The sequence below is a fragment of the Antedon mediterranea genome, chromosome 9 (genome assembly GCF_964355755.1).
Source record: "Antedon mediterranea chromosome 9, ecAntMedi1.1, whole genome shotgun sequence".
Lineage (NCBI taxonomy): Eukaryota > Metazoa > Echinodermata > Crinoidea > Comatulida > Antedonidae > Antedon > Antedon mediterranea.
In genome coordinates, this window is record NC_092678.1 from 7874714 (window position 1) to 7893457 (window position 18744).

Consider the following 18744-nt stretch of genomic DNA (forward strand, 5'->3'; position numbering starts at 1 on the left):
TACCGTTCTGTAGGTCTTCTACAACACGGGGAACGAGCGCCTGTAAAGTTACGGACTGACTTCGGTATTACAGTTAGGCCTAACCTGAATGATTATGCAGAATTTGAACAGAATCTAGAACGGGAATACAGGAGAGTGGGTGTATCAACGCCTACCTCTAGGGTAGTAGAACCCCCGCTACCTTATTATCCTAGGGACAACCAGACAAACCCGGACTTGGGCCAAGGCTCAAGTTATATTCCCGAACAGGAACGAGGCTACAGTCATGTAATTGACCAGGGCAGTGTATACGAGCCTAGGCCGTATGGGTCCGGTACAGAAACAGAAGATCTGCTCCAGTCTCTTAGGCTGGATGAACCTGGGAGGTATCCTGTCACTAGTACAAAGTCGAACGAGGGCTTAATGAACGAAGTACAGGATTTCCCGCAAAGCTTTGTATCCGAACGAGCTGAAAAGAGAAAGACCTCTGGCGATGATCCGGTTGTAGAGGACGGGAGTATGTGCAAAGATTCGAATAGGCCTACCAGGCGCTCTAGTGTAATAACGGGTGGTCGTTATAGCGACGGCTATGAAAGTAGTCCCAAGAAGGTGACGATCCAGCCAAAGGAAACAGAGAAAATCGAACCAGTATTTATCCCTCCCTGGCCTCTAAAGCGGGACAATGCAGTGTATGGGAAAGAGGCGTTTGAACGAGTATTTGGTGAAGTTATGAAACGACCGGTAGTGAATCCAGATCGTTATGAGGGAAAGACACCGTGGTACGAGTATCAGCGACATTTTAATTCATGTAGGCTAGCAAACGGTTGGACAGACGAACAGGCTGCGACGTTTTTAGCTGCTAGCTGTTGGGGTGCTAGGAAATTTCCCGAACCAGAAGTACACGTATGCAGAACTGTCTGCAGCCTTAGAGAGGCGATATGGGACCGCGCAACAGAAGGAAAACTTTCTTCTAGAATTGCGGGTTCGTCGACAGAAAGTTGATGAGAGTTATCAGAGGCTTGGCCAGAATATCCGAGAGTTGGCAGCTCATGCTTATTCAGACCTTCCCGAGCCACAGAGAGAACGATTGGCCAAAGGTCATTCTTAGAGGCTGTAGAAGACTCGGAGGTACGAGAAGGAATTTTTCGAGCATGTCCAAAAACTCTAGATGAGGCAATAACCGCTGCATTGAACGTTGAAGGATTCCAGAAATTAGAGAATAGCCGCCGGCCAGCGAAGCCTAAATACGTAAGGACATTACAAGAAGACGAAAGTGGAAAGCGGATTAAGAAGCTCGAAGAGACAGTGGAGAATTTAAGGAAGCAGGTCGCCTCTCCTCAACGTTTACCTGATGACCGGCGAAGAGCAGAGAGGCCACCGATGAACGTCCATTGGAACAGGATGAACCAGGGAAGAGACCGAACTTGCTTTCGTTGTGGAGAAAGAGGGCATTTCGCAAGAAATTGCAGGAATCGTAGACCCGATCGTTATAATCCGTTTCAGGGAAACGAGCAGCAACTGACCCGGTAGCCCGCGGGAAAGTTGATGTACAGAAAGGGCATCGAAGTACGAATAAGGGGAAAAAGCGGAACGGGAACAGGTACGCCAGAGTACGAGTTATTTCGACCCGAAGGATTGACTATATGTGAAAACTACAATCAATGGCTTGGAGATTCCTTTGTTGATTGATACTGGAGCTACAGATACGCTGCTTTCTGCTTCCTTATTCCGGCAATTGCCGTTAAAACAGAAGCCAAAACTTAAGCCACACTCTGTCGGCATTCGCCAGATAGACGGAGGAGCGTTGAAAGCGATAGGCCAGGCTTGTATGGAGCTAAAGGTTGGTAAGAGAACATGCGAATTGAACGTGTTGGTAGCGGACATCCAGATATCCGGCATATTGGGAATGGATTTTCTACTTAAAACCAATGCAGTGATCGATACACGAGAATTAGCGTTGATAATAGGGGATGAACGAGTACGGTGTTTCTATCCAGAAGTAGTGGAGTCTGTTAGGGATATTTTGGTTCACTTTTTTCCAAAAGCATCAAATTTGGTATACAGGTTGCCCACCCTATACAAATTAAATTTTTGATGGGCGCCAAGCAAAATGACCCCTTGGGTCACCTAATTTGCATAATTTTAAATGGCGGACACTTTCGCTTAAACAGTCTATATCTCTGAAACTACTGGTCATAGAGAGTTGATTTTTAGCTCAAAATGTTCAGAACATAAACATTCCTATTTACTCTAATGAAGTATTTTTGAAAAAATTGACCGGAAGTACCAGTTTTAACCTTTGACCCATATTTTAAGGCATTGCCATATCTCAGTAAATAGTTGTCACAGACAGTTTATTTAAGTGTCAAATTGTTCAGAATATATATGTTATTATTTAGTTTAATGAAACATTTTATCCAAAAATGACCGGAAGTACTCAGTTTTGCCTTTGACCGTTACGGTGTAATTACCAACCTTGTTATGGTTAATATATTTTGATATCCATAAAACTACTTGTCATAGAGAGTTAATGTTGGTGTCAAAATGTTCAGAACATAAACATTTCTATTTACTATAATAAAGTTTTTTCTAAAATAATGACCAGAAATACCATATTTGACCTTTGACCTGTTTTTTCAGGCAAATTGCCATATCACATTATTGGGTTGGCGTGGAAAGTTCATTTTGGTGTCAGATTGTTCAGAATATTATATGTTACTATTATGTTTAATAGAAGATTTTTCCAAAAAATGTCAGGAAGTACAGTTGACCTGTTACATACATAAAATTTTAAATTGGTTCAAGTTAACTGTATATTAATATTATTTTGCAATCCACTTTTGAGCACTTGTCGAAGATGGCTACTTGCATGTGCAATTGAACGAAGTATACTGAATGAAGTTGAATATAGTCCTATTTGTAGTGAGTCTAGAGTAATGCAAATGAGAGAAAATTGTATAGACAAAAAATACCCAATCTCATTCTCATCTAATCGAGTACTTAAATGAAGTCTTCTACACATTTAGCAATAATGTTTACTGATGAAATCTATTCAAGTTTTGTTTTGGAAAGTTAGTGTTTCCATCACTTGTGTTTGTTTGGTTGTTACATTCAGGGTAATTGTCCTATATTGCATTTCTTCGCTGAGTATCTTTCTTTAATTAAGTATAGTTAAGTTTGTTCATGACCAAATTAACGGCAAAACACCACATCAAACAATGGAATACTTTTATTTAATTACACATAATGCTAGTACCAGATTTAGTAATAGATATAATTTTGCAATTCCGAAAGCTCGCACAGATGCTGGTAAATTTAGAATTTCTTTTAATGGAGCTCAACTTTGGAATAATTTACCCTTAGTTATAAAATGTACCTCTTCTAGATTTAAATTCATAAATGAAGTTAAATGTTTACTTTTACAAAAATATTAATGTTAGCCCTTGTTTACGTTATTTCTTTCATATAGTTGCTGTTTCTTTCTTATTGAATTATTGTTGATAGATGAAAATGTATGCATTATGACTAATTTATTTTTTGTGACAGAAGTCAAACCTTGATTAGCGAAAGCTATTTTTTGGCTCCTTTTCACACACACATACATTTTATTGTATTGTACTATTTATGTATGATGATGTGAATAAAGTTGATATAAGTATAAGTTTAAAGGGCCTTCAAACTAGGGTATAACCTACTAATTAAAAGGATGGACATTTTCGGGATGCACAATATAAAAACTAGACTACTGTTGCCATATCACGAACCACAACTGAAAAATATATTTTTTCCACCAGACCTAAAGTAATCCTTGGTCCGCCAAACTTGGCAGAATTCTTGAATTTTAATTTTTTTAAATTTGGCCATCATCTGGACACGATTTGGGTATTACAGTTTTGTTACTTATGACATTACGCCTTAGTATCATCTTTTTCATTATTGCCTTTTTACTTGATTTTTGGTTGATTAGTAAACAGTCAACTTTTGAGCATTGAACAATGAACACCGCCGTATTTTTGCTCTGTTGTGTCTCGTTTATTTCATTTACTTACTCGTTTACCCCAACACAATATCCCTTTAATGATGATCACGAAGTGTTTTGGAGTGGATATGGATGCAATTGTGACAACAATTTTCACCAATCTTTGTATAAATACGTGAATTTTAGCACAATAAGCTTAGGCCGGCAGAGCGAATTTCAAAGAATAGCATTACCGGTGTGTGAAGGGGTCTGTGTAGTCAGCTGTCCAGGTCAGTATGCAAATGTTAAATGGAGCCTAGTTGAAATGGAATATACAAAGCGTTCTATGAACAACTTTGTGCAATATTTTTTCTACTATTTTACCGATGCAGTCTACATTCGATTTATTCTTGACGACGATTTTCATCCGATACCATTTTCTTATTCAAAATGTGCAATAACCAGCTGTCCAGGTCAGTATGTTAAGTGGAACCAAGTCGAATTGGAACTTACACAACGTTCTATGAACAACTTTGTGCAATACTTTTTCTACTATTTTAATGATGCTGTTTACATTGACGACGATTTTCATCCGATACCTATTTATTATTCAAAATGTGCAATAACAATAACTGGCCTTACATCATTACAAGTACGAAAGAAATCGAAGTTTAAATTCCTTGGCAGGGCTGTGTCATACTATTCAAATTCGGTTAGTACTCTACGTATTTGGTCTGTTGTACTTGGAGGGGACATAGAAGTCAATCCTGGCCCGAATGCTACTAATTCGAACAACAAAAGTAGCTCTTTAAAGGTGTACTACCAAAACGTTCGTAGTGTAAAAAATAAAATGGAATCATATAAATCGGAATTGTTTAGTCACATGTGCACAAGATACATAGACGTTGTAGCATTAACTGAAACCTGGTTAAATAACACTGTAATTGATTGTGAACTGTCTTTAGATGGCTTTAATCTATATCGCAGGGACCGGCAAGAGGACAAGAGAGGCGGTGGAGTTTTACTCTTAATTAACAACAAATACAGGTCGTGTCGTCTCATTAAGTTTGAAGATGAAAGTCAAGAACTAATGTGGGTCAAAATTCAACTGTCTAGAAAAAAATGTTTAATTATTGGTATATATTATCGCCCACCATCGGCACCTAAATCTCAAATCGATCGTCTCTGTGAATCTATAAACAATGTGCAATATGAATTTCAGGGTTTCAATCATGACGTTATGTTATTAGGAGATTTTAATCTACCTGAGATAAAATGGCGTTTGAATAGTTATAATAAGTGCAATATTGTAGAATGTGAAGCTCCCGACAACTCCAATGGCAAATTTTTTATAGATAATATTTTACAGGGTAATAATTTTAATCAATTTGTATATTTTCCGACATGTGCCGATCACACTCTTGATCTTGTCTTGTGCAATACTATATGCCATGAAGTTTCATTCGGTGAAGATATTTTCACTTCTGATCACTGTGCAATAAATTTTAAATATCCTATAGAGTTTAACAAACACCTTATCAATAATGACGATCGATTGTTATATAATTTTAAAAAACTTAACAAATTAGATTTTATACAAACACTTTCTCATATTCCTTGGAATTTACTTGATCTTGCCGTTGACATTGATGAGGCAGTTAATTTATTTTATGATTTTATTTTTGCTACTATCAAAGATCTTGTCCCTGTTTTCAGACCTAAGAGAAAACTCCCACCATGGTTTGATAATGAGCTCTACACTGCTTTGAAATCTAAAGAATCATATTTTAGAGAAAAAAAACGTAATCCAAATAGGTTAAATATTGAAAATTTTCGATTTGCTAGGTCAAATTTTAAACGACTTTGTAGATTTAAGTATCGTACCTATGTTAATTCATTATGTTGTAATTTAAGTTGTAATCCGAAACGTTTTTGGTCTTGGATAAAATCCTCAAGAAAAAATAATAATAACATTCCTTCGGAACTACATTTTAATAATCAGTCAGCTTACACTGTAAAAGACAAAGCAAACTTACTTAACCAATTTTTTTTTTATTCTGTTTTTAGTCCTGTTAACAAAGATTTGGATGTTCCTAATCTTCCTGAATATCCCATCGATTGCTTATCTAAACTTGAGTTTAATCAGGAGGTTATAGAAAAGCACATTAATGAAATTGATTCTCATAAGGCTTCAGGTAATGATGGTCTAAGTAATATTGTTTTGTCTTTAGCTGCCAAACCTCTTTCTTTCCCTTGTAAAATTTTATTTGAAAGATGCATTTCTGAGAAACGTTTTCCGATAAAATGGAAGCAAGCTAACGTGTGCCCTATCTTTAAAGCTGGTTCTAAATCTGATGTACGCAATTATAGACCGGTTTCATTGTTGCCAACTATTTCTAAAGTTTTTGAAAAAATTGTTCACGACCAAATTTTTAAACATATATCACCAGTTATTAGTGACCATCAACACGGATTTTACCCAGGAAGGTCTTGTGAAACAAATTTGTCTGTTCTGTTGTCACATGCGTATGACGCAATAAATGCAAAAGGGCAATGCGAAGTTGTATATACAGACATGGCTAAAGCCTTTGACAGGGTCTCCCATAAGTTGCTCTTGTTTAAACTTCAACAATTTGGTCTAAATCACGATTTAATTTTATTTTTTACAAGTTATTTATCGGACAGGTTTCAGAGAGTCACTTTTGATGGTAACGCGTCTGAATGGCTTCCAGTTTTATCTGGAGTGCCTCAGGGGTCTATTTTGGGGCCTCTTTTTTTCATTATGTTTATTAACGATTTTTCCTTTGTTCCTCGTCATTCTAATGTTCTTATGTTTGCTGACGATATCAAATTATTTAAGTCTATACAAACTTTAAATGATATGTTGTTGTTACAAGAAGACGTTGACAGACTCATTCACTGGTGCGACACTTGGAATATGTCAGTCAATGCCTCTAAATGCAAATCAATGTCTTTTACTCTTAAGAAAAAACCCATCTATTTTGACTTTTATATTAAGAATATTATACTTGAAAGAGTCTCTGTTCACAAAGACCTTGGTGTTTTTTTAGATAGTTCATTAACCTTCTGTAAACATATTGATTTTATAGTCTCTAAATGCAATAGACTTTTGGGTTTTCTTTGGAGACATTGCAGACATATCAACGATAAAAAGGCATTAGTTATTTTATACAAATCTTTAGTTAGGTCGAATCTTGAATTCTGCAGTGTTATTTTTAACTCTATTTCTCTTGCCCAGTCTTCTAGATTACAAAGTGTACAGAACAAGTTTTGTCGATTTTATGTGCGTAAATTTGGTTCTATTAGCAAAGACGTTCTTTTTAATTTAGCGGGTAGGCGTAAGTTATTTGATTTAATTTTTCTTTTTAAGGCTGTGAACTCAATTTTTCATGGTAATTTTGAAGTGTACTTTCCTATTTCTGTTCCTCAATATCAATTGCGTTATCCTGCTTTATTTTCTATATCAAGAGGGAGGGTAAATATTACTAAAAATGGTTTTGTTAATCGTTTGCCTAAGTTATACCATTCACTATGTAAAATTGATGGATCTGTTGATATTTTTTTTGATTCCCTTGCTTGTTTCCGTCACAAGGTTTTGTCTAATGTCAGTAATATTTAAAGATGTATTGTCCCTTTGACTAATTCCAAAAAAATAAAAAATAATAGATTTCGAAAAAAGGTGGGTCATTTTGAAGTATCATAATAGTTATTAACTATCACCAAAAATTTTTCGAAAAAAAAAAAATTTAACTGAAATACAGACGTTTTTTTGGTAAAAAAATAACTTTGACTTCCAGTCAAAGTTTTCAATCAAAACATATCCCATAATGAAACGCGCTTGTTTGGCTACTCTGTATGCATAATCATAAAACTTCCTCATGATCTGTGTGAAAATACCTTCTTAACCGTGACGAGTTGTAAACAATCCTAATTTAGCATATGCATAATGCGTACTCATGGTTTGAAATCTTTGTTTACTTTCGCTCGTGACGATTTTCCAGATGAAATGTAATCAAACTAATTTACCTGTTAATTATGTAAACTTGTTGTTTTTGGCTCAAATTTTCGACTTAAAGTGAATAACTTTAATATTACTTTGATATGGCCACTTTAAATTTAGAATATTTTGACCTTCATTTTTTTGTGTTTCAAGGGACAATACATCTTTAAATGTTGTCTTGTTATCTGTTGATTTTTGCTTGTATATTATATGTTATATTTTACGACTTTCAGCCCTGTTAATGGTGACGTTTGGTCACTGTAGGGTGATGATGAAATAAAATAAAAAAAAAAAAAAAAAAATAAATGTTAAATTGTTGTTATATTGGAATTGGTAACAATTCTTGGCTTGTGTAACATAATGTATTGATGAGCTGTTTTAACCTCATGAACAGATTTACTTTTATTACTTTCATTTCTTTTATGTACATTTTCAAAGTATTGAATGATGTGTCCTTTCTCATATCGAGTATTTGGAAAATAATGGCTTATTCAAACTTCTTTAGCAATCCTTGAACAGTCTGGTTGGTTCAGTCACCATAAGCACATGTATGGTAATTGTAATATTTTCAGTGTTCTCGTAAAGACGAAATGCCCCATCATGTTCTGAGCTTGAGTATGATATTGTTTCTTAGAAATGAGGCTAAACCTTTTTGTTGATTTTTGCACAACATTTCCATTCATAAAATTTGCATTGTTCACATAGTCAAGGACATGCAATACAGAGTTCATTTTAAGTTTGAAAAAAGGGCAATATATGAAAAAGAGGATACTAGAGCGTAACATGTCATTAGTAACAAAACTGTTCCTATTCGTCCAATCTCTTCTAGATGATTACTGTATATGGTCGATTTCTTTTTTTTTTTAATTTGAAAATCTTTGAGAACCACCAAGCTGGACGGTCCTTGGATGACTTAGGTCTGGAGGACAGAAATCTTCGTTGTCTTTTCCCCATTCAGTGGTTGCTCGTGTTATGGCAACAAAGAGAAATGTAGCAACATGAAATTGTTATGGAACAGCAAACACAAGTGACGGAAACACTAACTTTCCAAAACAAAACTTTTACTGGATTTCATCAGTAGGCCTACACATTATTGCTAAATATGTGGAAGACTTCATTTAAGTACTCGATTAGATGAGATTGGGTATTTTTTGTATATACAATTTTCTCATTTCTCATTTACATTACTCTAGACTCACTACAAATAGGACAATCTATTCAACTTTGTTCAGTATACTTTGTTCAATTGCACATGCAAGCAGCCATCTTCGACAAGTGCTCAAAAGTGGGTTGCAAAATAATATCATAAATATACAGTTAACTATACAATTAACTGAACAAATTTATAAATTTTATGTATTTAACAAGTCAATAACTATACTTCCTGACATTTTTTTGAAAAGTCTTCTATTAAGCAGAATAGAAACATATATATTCTGAACAATCTGACACCAAAATGAACTTTCCACTCCAACCCAATAATGTGATATGGCAATTTGCCTGAAAAAACAGGTCAAAGGTCAAATATGGTATTTCTGGTCATTATTTGAGAAAAAACTTTATTATAGTAAATAGAAATGTTTATGTTCTGAACATTTTGACACCAAAATTAACTCTCTACGACAGGTAGTTTATGGATATCAAAATATATTAACCGTAACAATGTTGGTAATTACACCGTAACGGTCAAAGGCAAAACTGAGTACTTCCGGTCATTTTTGGATAAAATGTTTCATTAAACTAAATAGTAACATATATATTCTGAACAATTTGACACTTAAATAAACTGTCTGTGACAACTATTTACTGAGATATGGCAATGCCTTAAAATATGGGTCAAAGGTTAAAACTGGTACTTCCGGTCATTTTTTTCAAAAATACTTTATTAGAGTAAATAGGAATGTTTATGTTCTGAACATTTTGGGCTAAAAATCAACTCTCTATGAACAGTATTTTTAGAGATATAGACTGTTTAAGCGAAAATGTCCGCCATTTTAAATTATGCAAATTAGGTGACCCAAGGGGTCATTTTGCTTGGCGCCCATCAAAAATTGAATTTGTATATAGTCCAGTCAATCTAATGATATACCCACCACAAATTGCAATAGTAACAAAGCTAGTATTTTTGAATTCTATATAATGTGTAGAACGACATACTAAAAGTCACCGAAAATCCAAGCATTGGGTCAAGGGGTCAGAGGTCAATAAAGGTCATTTTAAGTCAAAATTAATATGCCCCATTATTTACATATATTTAACCATTTAAAATACATTATATACAAGTGGGATTTATTTCATCCGAAAGCTTATTAAATTTCCTATTCAGTGATATCAAACTTATAGTCATAACACTTTATTTAGAATGTCATTTTTGCGGAAAAACACAACATAATGTGTCAATTTTGGCTAAAAATGTTGTTTTCGCTGTAAACAACAATGGTATACACACAGGTATACCCTGGGGTGAACATTTCAGTCCAACGCGATACACATGACCAGTTCAAGATGCAGATGAGTGACATCTCCGTTCCTGTTGCTTCTGGATGATCTACATTCCATTTTTTCCAGATGGCATTTGTGTTGCCATGGTTACAGTATTTATATTGGGATGTATAAGTATTTTAACGATCTTTTAACCAGTAGAAATACAAAGATGTTCAACAGCAGTTTGACAATGACCTCCATTTTGTATGACGTTCGGACCATCTGGGCTGGATTGTCAACAGACCTGGTGATTGAAAACGTTTCTATGAGAAGCCTCAAAGAAAACCAGAGGTTTGACAAGAGAATATAGGAATGCGTACATCCAGACCAATTCTGCGCTGAAATGTATGTAATGTCTTGTATTATAGTATCAGGGCGTTACTCCAGCAGCGGCCAACATAAGACCTTATGGCCACACGTCAGGAACACAATGGCAATTGAAAAATCCATTTGGTTACGACTCAGAGACTTCATACCATTGACACAGGAGTTACTGCAGGTGACTCGGAATATTAGCAATGTGGTATTAAGCATTGAATATTTTTGCCAAAAGTGGGTTGCAAAATAATATCATAAATATACAGTTAACTATACAATTAACTGAACAAATTTATAAATTTTATGTATTTAACAAGTCAATAACTATACTTCCTGACATTTTTTTGAAAAGTCTTCTATTAAGCAGAATAGAAACATATATATTCTGAACAATCTGACACCAAAATGAACTTTCCACTCCAACCCAATAATGTGATATGGCAATTTGCCTGAAAAAACAGGTCAAAGGTCAAATATGGTATTTCTGGTCATTATTTGAGAAAAAACTTTATTATAGTAAATAGAAATGTTTATGTTCTGAACATTTTGACACCAAAATTAACTCTCTACGACAAGTAGTTTATGGATATCAAAATATATTAACCGTAACAAGGTTGGTAATTACACCGTAACGGTCAAAGGCAAAACTGAGTACTTCCGGTCATTTTTGGATAAAATGTTTCATTAAACTAAATAGTAACATATATATTCTGAACAATTTGACACTTAAATAAACTGTCTGTGACAACTATTTACTGAGATATGGCAATGCCTTAAAATATGGGTCAAAGGTTAAAACTGGTACTTCCGGTCATTTTTTCAAAAATACTTTATTAGAGTAAATAGGAATGTTTATGTTCTGATCATTTTGGGCTAAAAATCAACTCTCTATGACCAGTATTTTTAGAGATATAGACTGTTTAAGCGAAAATGTCCGCCATTTTAAATTATGCAAATTAGGTGACCCAAGGGGTCATTTTGCTTGGCGCCCATCAAAAATTGAATTTGTATATAGTCCAGTCAATCTAATGATATACCCACCACAAATTGCAATAGTAACAAAGCTAGTATTTTTGAATTCTATATAATGTGTAGAACGACATACTAAAAGTCACCGAAAATCCAAGCATTGGGTCAAGGGGTCAGAGGTCAATAAAGGTCATTTTAAGTCAAAATTAATATGCCCCATTATTTACATATATTTAACCATTTAAAATACATTATATACAAGTGGGATTTATTTCATCCGAAAGCTTATTAAATTTCCTATTCAGTGATATCAAACTTATAGTCATAACATTTTATTTAGAATGTCATTTTTGCGGAAAAACACAACATAATGTGTCAATTTTGGCTAAAAATGTTGTTTTCGCTGTAAACAACAATGGTATACACACAGGTATACCCTGGGGTGAACATTTCAGTCCAACGCGATACACATGACCAGTTCAAGATGCAGATGAGTGACATCTCCGTTCCTGTTGCTTCTGGATGATCTACATTCCATTTTTTCCAGATGGCATTTGTGTTGCCATGGTTACAGTATTTATATTGGGATGTATAAGTATTTTAACGATCTTTTAACCAGTAGAAATACAAAGATGTTCAACAGCAGTTTGACAATGACCTCCATTTTGTATGACGTTCGGACCATCTGGGCTGGATTGTCAACAGACCTGGTGATTGAAAACGTTTCTATGAGAAGCCTCAAAGAAAACCAGAGGTTTGACAAGAGAATATAGGAATGCGTACATCCAGACCAATTCTGCGCTGAAATGTATGTAATGTCTTGTATTATAGTATCAGGGCGTTACTCCAGCAGCGGCCAACATAAGACCTTATGGCCACACGTCTGGAACACAATGGCAATTGAAAAATCCATTTGGTTACGACTCAGAGACTTCATACCATTGACACGGGAGTTACTGCAGGTGACTCGGAATATTAGCAATGTGGTATTAAGCATTGAATATTTTTGCCAGAAATTCTTGCAATGTATTAAAGATCCTGGCAATAAAGTCATATGTGTGCATCAATCCTACAGTTCCAGAGGAGACTCGAGGTGACTTTGTTATCCACCAGCACTTTTTGAAACTACCAACTTACAATACTTTCAGCTAATAAACTAACATGATGCCACGTGGAAACAACTTCTTCTGAATAGTCTAATACATCCAACTCACTGAATGATGTCCAGTAGGCCTACATTTTAGATGGTAGTGCTCTACTGCACAGCATTCCATGGAATAGTGTAGAGATCTGTAAAAAATATTGCTCTGCATAGTCTTTGATAATTATGAAAGCGGCTCATCCACCAAAGACGGCGCACATGGTAAGGCGGGTCAGGTGGTAGTGTCCCTGTACATTTTACCAGTGACATGTTCCACAAAATAGGATCACTTTCTGTAACAAATAACAATTTATAAATCTTCTTAACTAGTATTTGAACAACATGGCAATGAGTGAATGCAGCTGCTGATGCAGATGTTATTTCCGATAGTACAAAAAACCATTGAATCAGCAAACAGGAAAACATCTGTCATTATCCGATGACATGGATCTACTAGTGCTCCTCTGAAGTCAAGCATTTAAAACATCTTGTGATATTCTTTAGACTGGAGCTGAGATGATGTACTATCAAACTGGTTCAAACAGTACATTTGAGAGACATCTGTGATAACCTTCTGTTTGCTCATGCGATACGGGTGACACAACATCCAGAGTTTTCGGAATTGGAAAACAAGTGGCTCTAAAAAAAGCTTGTCATTGCACTTATTTCTGACATTATGCTGTAGTCTTCAGATGCAATAAACAAGCTACAAAGGATGACATTGTGGTTGCTAGAGAAAATGGTTTAGTGCGTCTGTACAATGGACTACCTGGACAACGTGGAATGCCTTTGACTCCATCCCATCTACAAGTACAACCTCGCATATCGCCAACTTCATAATCGTACCACAACCAAGGTACTTAACATCATGTTCAAGTTCAAGTTATCTTTTAGCAATGGAGTGGGGTTGATATGTGTACCGAGGATTGGGGATGGAAGATCAGATGATGGAAACATGGTTCCTCTACACACAGACTTAAGACTGAACCATGAGTATCTCCTTGAAGCATTCAGGGGTAACTAGAACTACATGTGGTGAATGCAATGGCATTGCAATGTACTAATACCCGAACAAGAAAGTGATACTGATGACATATAAGTTGTGAGTCCTTTTCTATTTTAAGGATTAAACAATATCATCCCACACGGAGCAATTCAAATAAAAAGGTCTGGATTAAAATGATCTTACAAAATATACAAAAATATCACAATATACAGTACAATATAACAAGAGTCAAAGTTCAAGAATTTAAGAGTCGGATGGCAACTGGCAAAAACAAATTTCTTTTCCAGTTTGTTCTACATGCCGGGCATTGAAAGTGACGCCCATGAGGCATGAGCTCGAAATCACTGAACAAGGCATGGTTAACATTTTTTACTTTTTTCTAGAGTTTGCATGTCACAGAAGGAAGATAAGCTACGAGGTTGACAACCTATTGATTTAGAACTTAAGTTAACAATTCTTTGTAGTGAGTTTCTCTCTTTGACCCTAAGACCAGCATATAAAGGAAAAAGTTAAAACGTTCTCAATAAAGGAATTATAAAAAAACATAAGAATTACTTTATCGACATTAAAATGGTTCAGCTTCCTTAACAGATAAAGTCTCTGGTGTCCTTTCTTTACTATTGCCTCTGTATTTAATTCCCAGCTGAGATTGTCCTCAAATATAGTACCTAGGTATTTAAAGGAATGGACAATATCGCTGGTTCGTCATTTGTGGGGGATAAAAGAGGGCTGCGTCCTTTCTACTTCCTAAAATCTACAATTATCTCCTTGGTTTTGGTCACATTGAGTTCCAAGTAGGAGTTTCCACAAAATTGGATAAAACCATCTAATGCGGAACTATGACCGTCCTGTGAATTTTGAAGGAGAGACAGCAAGACAGTGTCGTCAGCAAATTTGAAATGATGACTATTGTCCTGTTTGCTCCGACAGTCATCCGTGTAAATAATATACAGGAGAGGAGAGAAGACGCAACCCTGCGAAGATCAAATACTTGTCATTACGTACATTCGTTGATACTAAAATTATCAACAATCTATCTATAGTAAATCATGAGTTGATTCCAAATTATCAAGACTCATTAATTAATCAACAATAGTACATACCGCTAATGAATTTCAATTTTCTTCTAGCTAGCATCATTTTTCCTATTTCATGACGATACAATAGGTACAGGAAAAACATTATTTGCACCAAATACTTCCAAAATATAAATATAATATATATAAACATAATTTAGTTTTACGCTATTTTAAGAAAATTTGAGTTTTTGTAAAAGGTCAATGACCTTTTGACCTCTAGTTACGTATAACTGTTGTATTAATTGTTTTTTTAATGTATATTATTAGTAGGATATATATACTCTACACATACTAAAGCTATTTAGATTATAAAACAATGGATTATAGGCATAAACGCTACCCCTACCCCAAAATTGTTTACCTTACATTTGATCAAGAATCAATTTCAATAAGAATAGTACATCATTACTTTTAAAATTCTTCTAGTTTACATCATGTTTCCTATTTTATATATCGATAGGTACAGATAAAACACAATTTTGATTAAACGCATATACAATTATGGCACAATATTACAGTTAATCATTTTTTAAAGGAAAAAATGAGTTTTTGTAAAAGGTTAATAACCTTTTGACCTCTAGTTATATAAATAAATGTTGTATTTTGTTTTTTTAAATTGCATATTAGAAAGAAATATATTCTACACATTAAAATCAAGATTATTGAGATTGGATTATAAAACCACAAGTTATGGGCATAAATGTTACCCCCTACCCCAAAATATTTATGGGATAAAATCACTATATAGTGGTTGAGATTACGTAAAAAATAATGTGTTCCAATGCTTCAATTTTCGGTAACTTTTAATATGTCATTATAAACTACATTTGGAATGAAAAAATTAATGTTTCGTTACTATTGCAATTTGTGGTGGGTTTACCTCTAAATATCACTAGATTGACTGGACTAATAGGGTGGGCAACCTGTATACCAAATTTGGTGCTTTTTGAAGAAACTGAACCAAACACCCTTATTTCAGCCCTAACAGACTCCACTAAAGGAGACTATTTCACGCCAATCGTACGAGTGAGCCAGGCCACAACAATTGAACCAGGCCATGAACAAATTGCCAATGCCTGGTGGAGCCACTGGACACAAATGAGATGGCTGCCGGAGGTCTCGTAATGGCCAGATTATTGGTTACAGACGGAGCGAACCAGATCCCTTTGCGGGTGTACAACCCAGATAAAGTAGTTCATAATTTGTTGGCAGGTACTAAGGTGGGGGTTCTATCCCCAGTTGAGGTATTACGAGAAGAGGCACCTCGACCGACAGTCTACTTGCAGAAAACGGTACACATTCCTGACCATTTATCTGATCTGTATAAAAGTAGTGTAGAGAGTGCGGGACAAGAGCACGGTGAACAGATTGCCCAGCTACTGAATAAACATGCAGACGTTTTTAGTAAAGGGGACCAAGATATAGGGCAAACTGGGTTGACAAAACACAGAATCGAAACTGGAAATGCTGCTCCTATTCGGGAGGTACCACGGCGGCACCCTATTCAATACCAGGCGGATATTCAACAAGAAGTTGAAAGACTGTTAGAACGGGGGGTGATTGAGCCAACCAATAGCACCTGGGCAGCGAACATAGTGCTCGTAGCTAAGAAAGATGGAACCAAACGGTTTTGCGTAGACTACAGGAAACTGAACGAAGCCACGATTAAGGATGCTTATCCCATACCTCGCATCGACGACTCATTGGATGCATTAGACGGGGCTACTTGTTTCTCTACCCTCGATTTAGCAGCAGGCTACTGGCAGGTGGAATTAGACCCGGAAGCACAGCAGAAGTCTGCGTTCGTGGTCAAGGCAGGCCATTACTCGTGGAAAGTAATGCCGTTTGGATTGTGCAATGCACCCTCGACATTCGAGCGCCTTATGGAACGGGTGTTAGCAGGTCTCCAATGTGAGACTCTTCTGGTGTATCTAGACGACATTATCGTTTACGCCAAGAACGTGCCGGAGGCAATATACCGCCTAGATGCAGTACTGAGTCGACTGGGAAGTGCAGGACTAAAATTGAAGCCGCCAAAATGTTCTCTGTTTCGCCCAGAGGTGTTATACCTGGGTCATATCGTCTCCAGTGATGGTATTCAGACTGATCCGGCTAAAATTGAAGCAATACGAGACTGGCCACCACCTCAATGCGTGCGGGACGTAAGGAGTTTTCTGGGGTTAGCATCCTACTATAGAAGGTTTATAGAGTGGTTTTCCAGTCTGGCAAAGCCGTTGTACCAGTTGACAGAGAAAGGCAGAGTTTTCGACTGGGGAGAAAGCCAAGAAAGAGCATTTGCGTTTGCAGAGATTGCCTATTCTAGCCTATCCTACTCCAGAAGGAGCGTTTATCCTGGATACCGACGCCAGCGATGTAGGTATCGGTGGTGTGCTGTCACAGATACAACAAGGAGAAGAACGAGTTATTGCTTATGCCAGTTGAACCTTGGGTAAAGCGGAGAAAAATTACTGTGTGACCAGACGAGAGTTGCTAGCCGTAGTTGTTTACTTACGCCATTTTCGTCAGTACCTGTATAGCCGACCAATACTCGTACGAACTGACCACGCTTCCCTAAAGTGGCTAATAAATTTTCGAAATCCAGAAGATCAGCTTGCCAGATGGTTTGAAGCAATAGCTGAATACAATATTACAGTGCAGCACCGCCAGGGGATTCGTCATGGAAACGCAGACGGACTTTCCCGAAAGATTTGTAAGCAGTGTGGTCGGATGGAGAACGACGGAGGGACGAATAGTCCTGGATCCCAGAAGCAAATTCGTCTGACTCGAGTTGAACCCGAGCTTTCCTTAGATGAATTGAGACCTAAGCAGCTAGCGGATCCGTCGATTAGATGGGTCTTGGAAGCGAAAGAGGCCGGAGACCCCCGTCCGACTTGGGAAGAGGTCGCTCCCGAGGAACGAGCATATTGGATTTTATGGGACATGCTGGAAGTAGTAAATGGAACACTGACCCGACGATGGGAGTCTGATGATGGGAACGAAAACACGTGGAAATTAGTCATTCCTCACGAACTTAGAGATCGAGTTCTACAGAAATTACATGGTGGGGTGACGAGCGGTCACTTAGGTGTAAAAAGGACACTAGCCCGTGTGAAACGAAGATATTATTGGCCTCAAATGAATTCGGCTGTAAGAACGTTTGTGCGATGCTGTGATCTCTGTGCAAGACGGAAAGCACCACCTAAACGACGCCGGGCGCCGCTTCAACATTGGCCTGTTTCCCAACCAATAGAAAGGGTCGCTATGGATATCCTTGGACCGCTGCCCGAGACTTATAAGGGTAATAAGTATATGTTAGTCGTCGGTGATTACCTAACGAAGTGGATGGAAGCATATGCCATCCCAGACCAAACAGCCGAAACAGTCTCAAAATGCTTCGTAGAGGAGTTTGTACTGCGGTACGGGATACCCAAACAACTGCACACGGATCAGGGCCGAAATTTTGAATCAAGAGTATTAGCAGAGACTTGCCGAATGCTAGGAATAACCAAAACTAGAACAACGCCATACAATCCAAAGTCTGACGGCATGGTGGAACGATTCAACAGAACTCTAGTAAATATGTTGGCAATGATGATCGACCCAATACATAAACAGAGAGACTGGGACGAGTGGCTTCCCTATGTGACATTTGCATACCGATCGACTCTTCAGGAGTCCACTGGCGAGTCTCCGAATATGCTCATGCTATGAAGAGAAGTATGCACTCCTATTGACTTGGAGATTGAACCAGTTCCCTCGGGCACGGAGCCCGGTGACCTTGCCACTCGT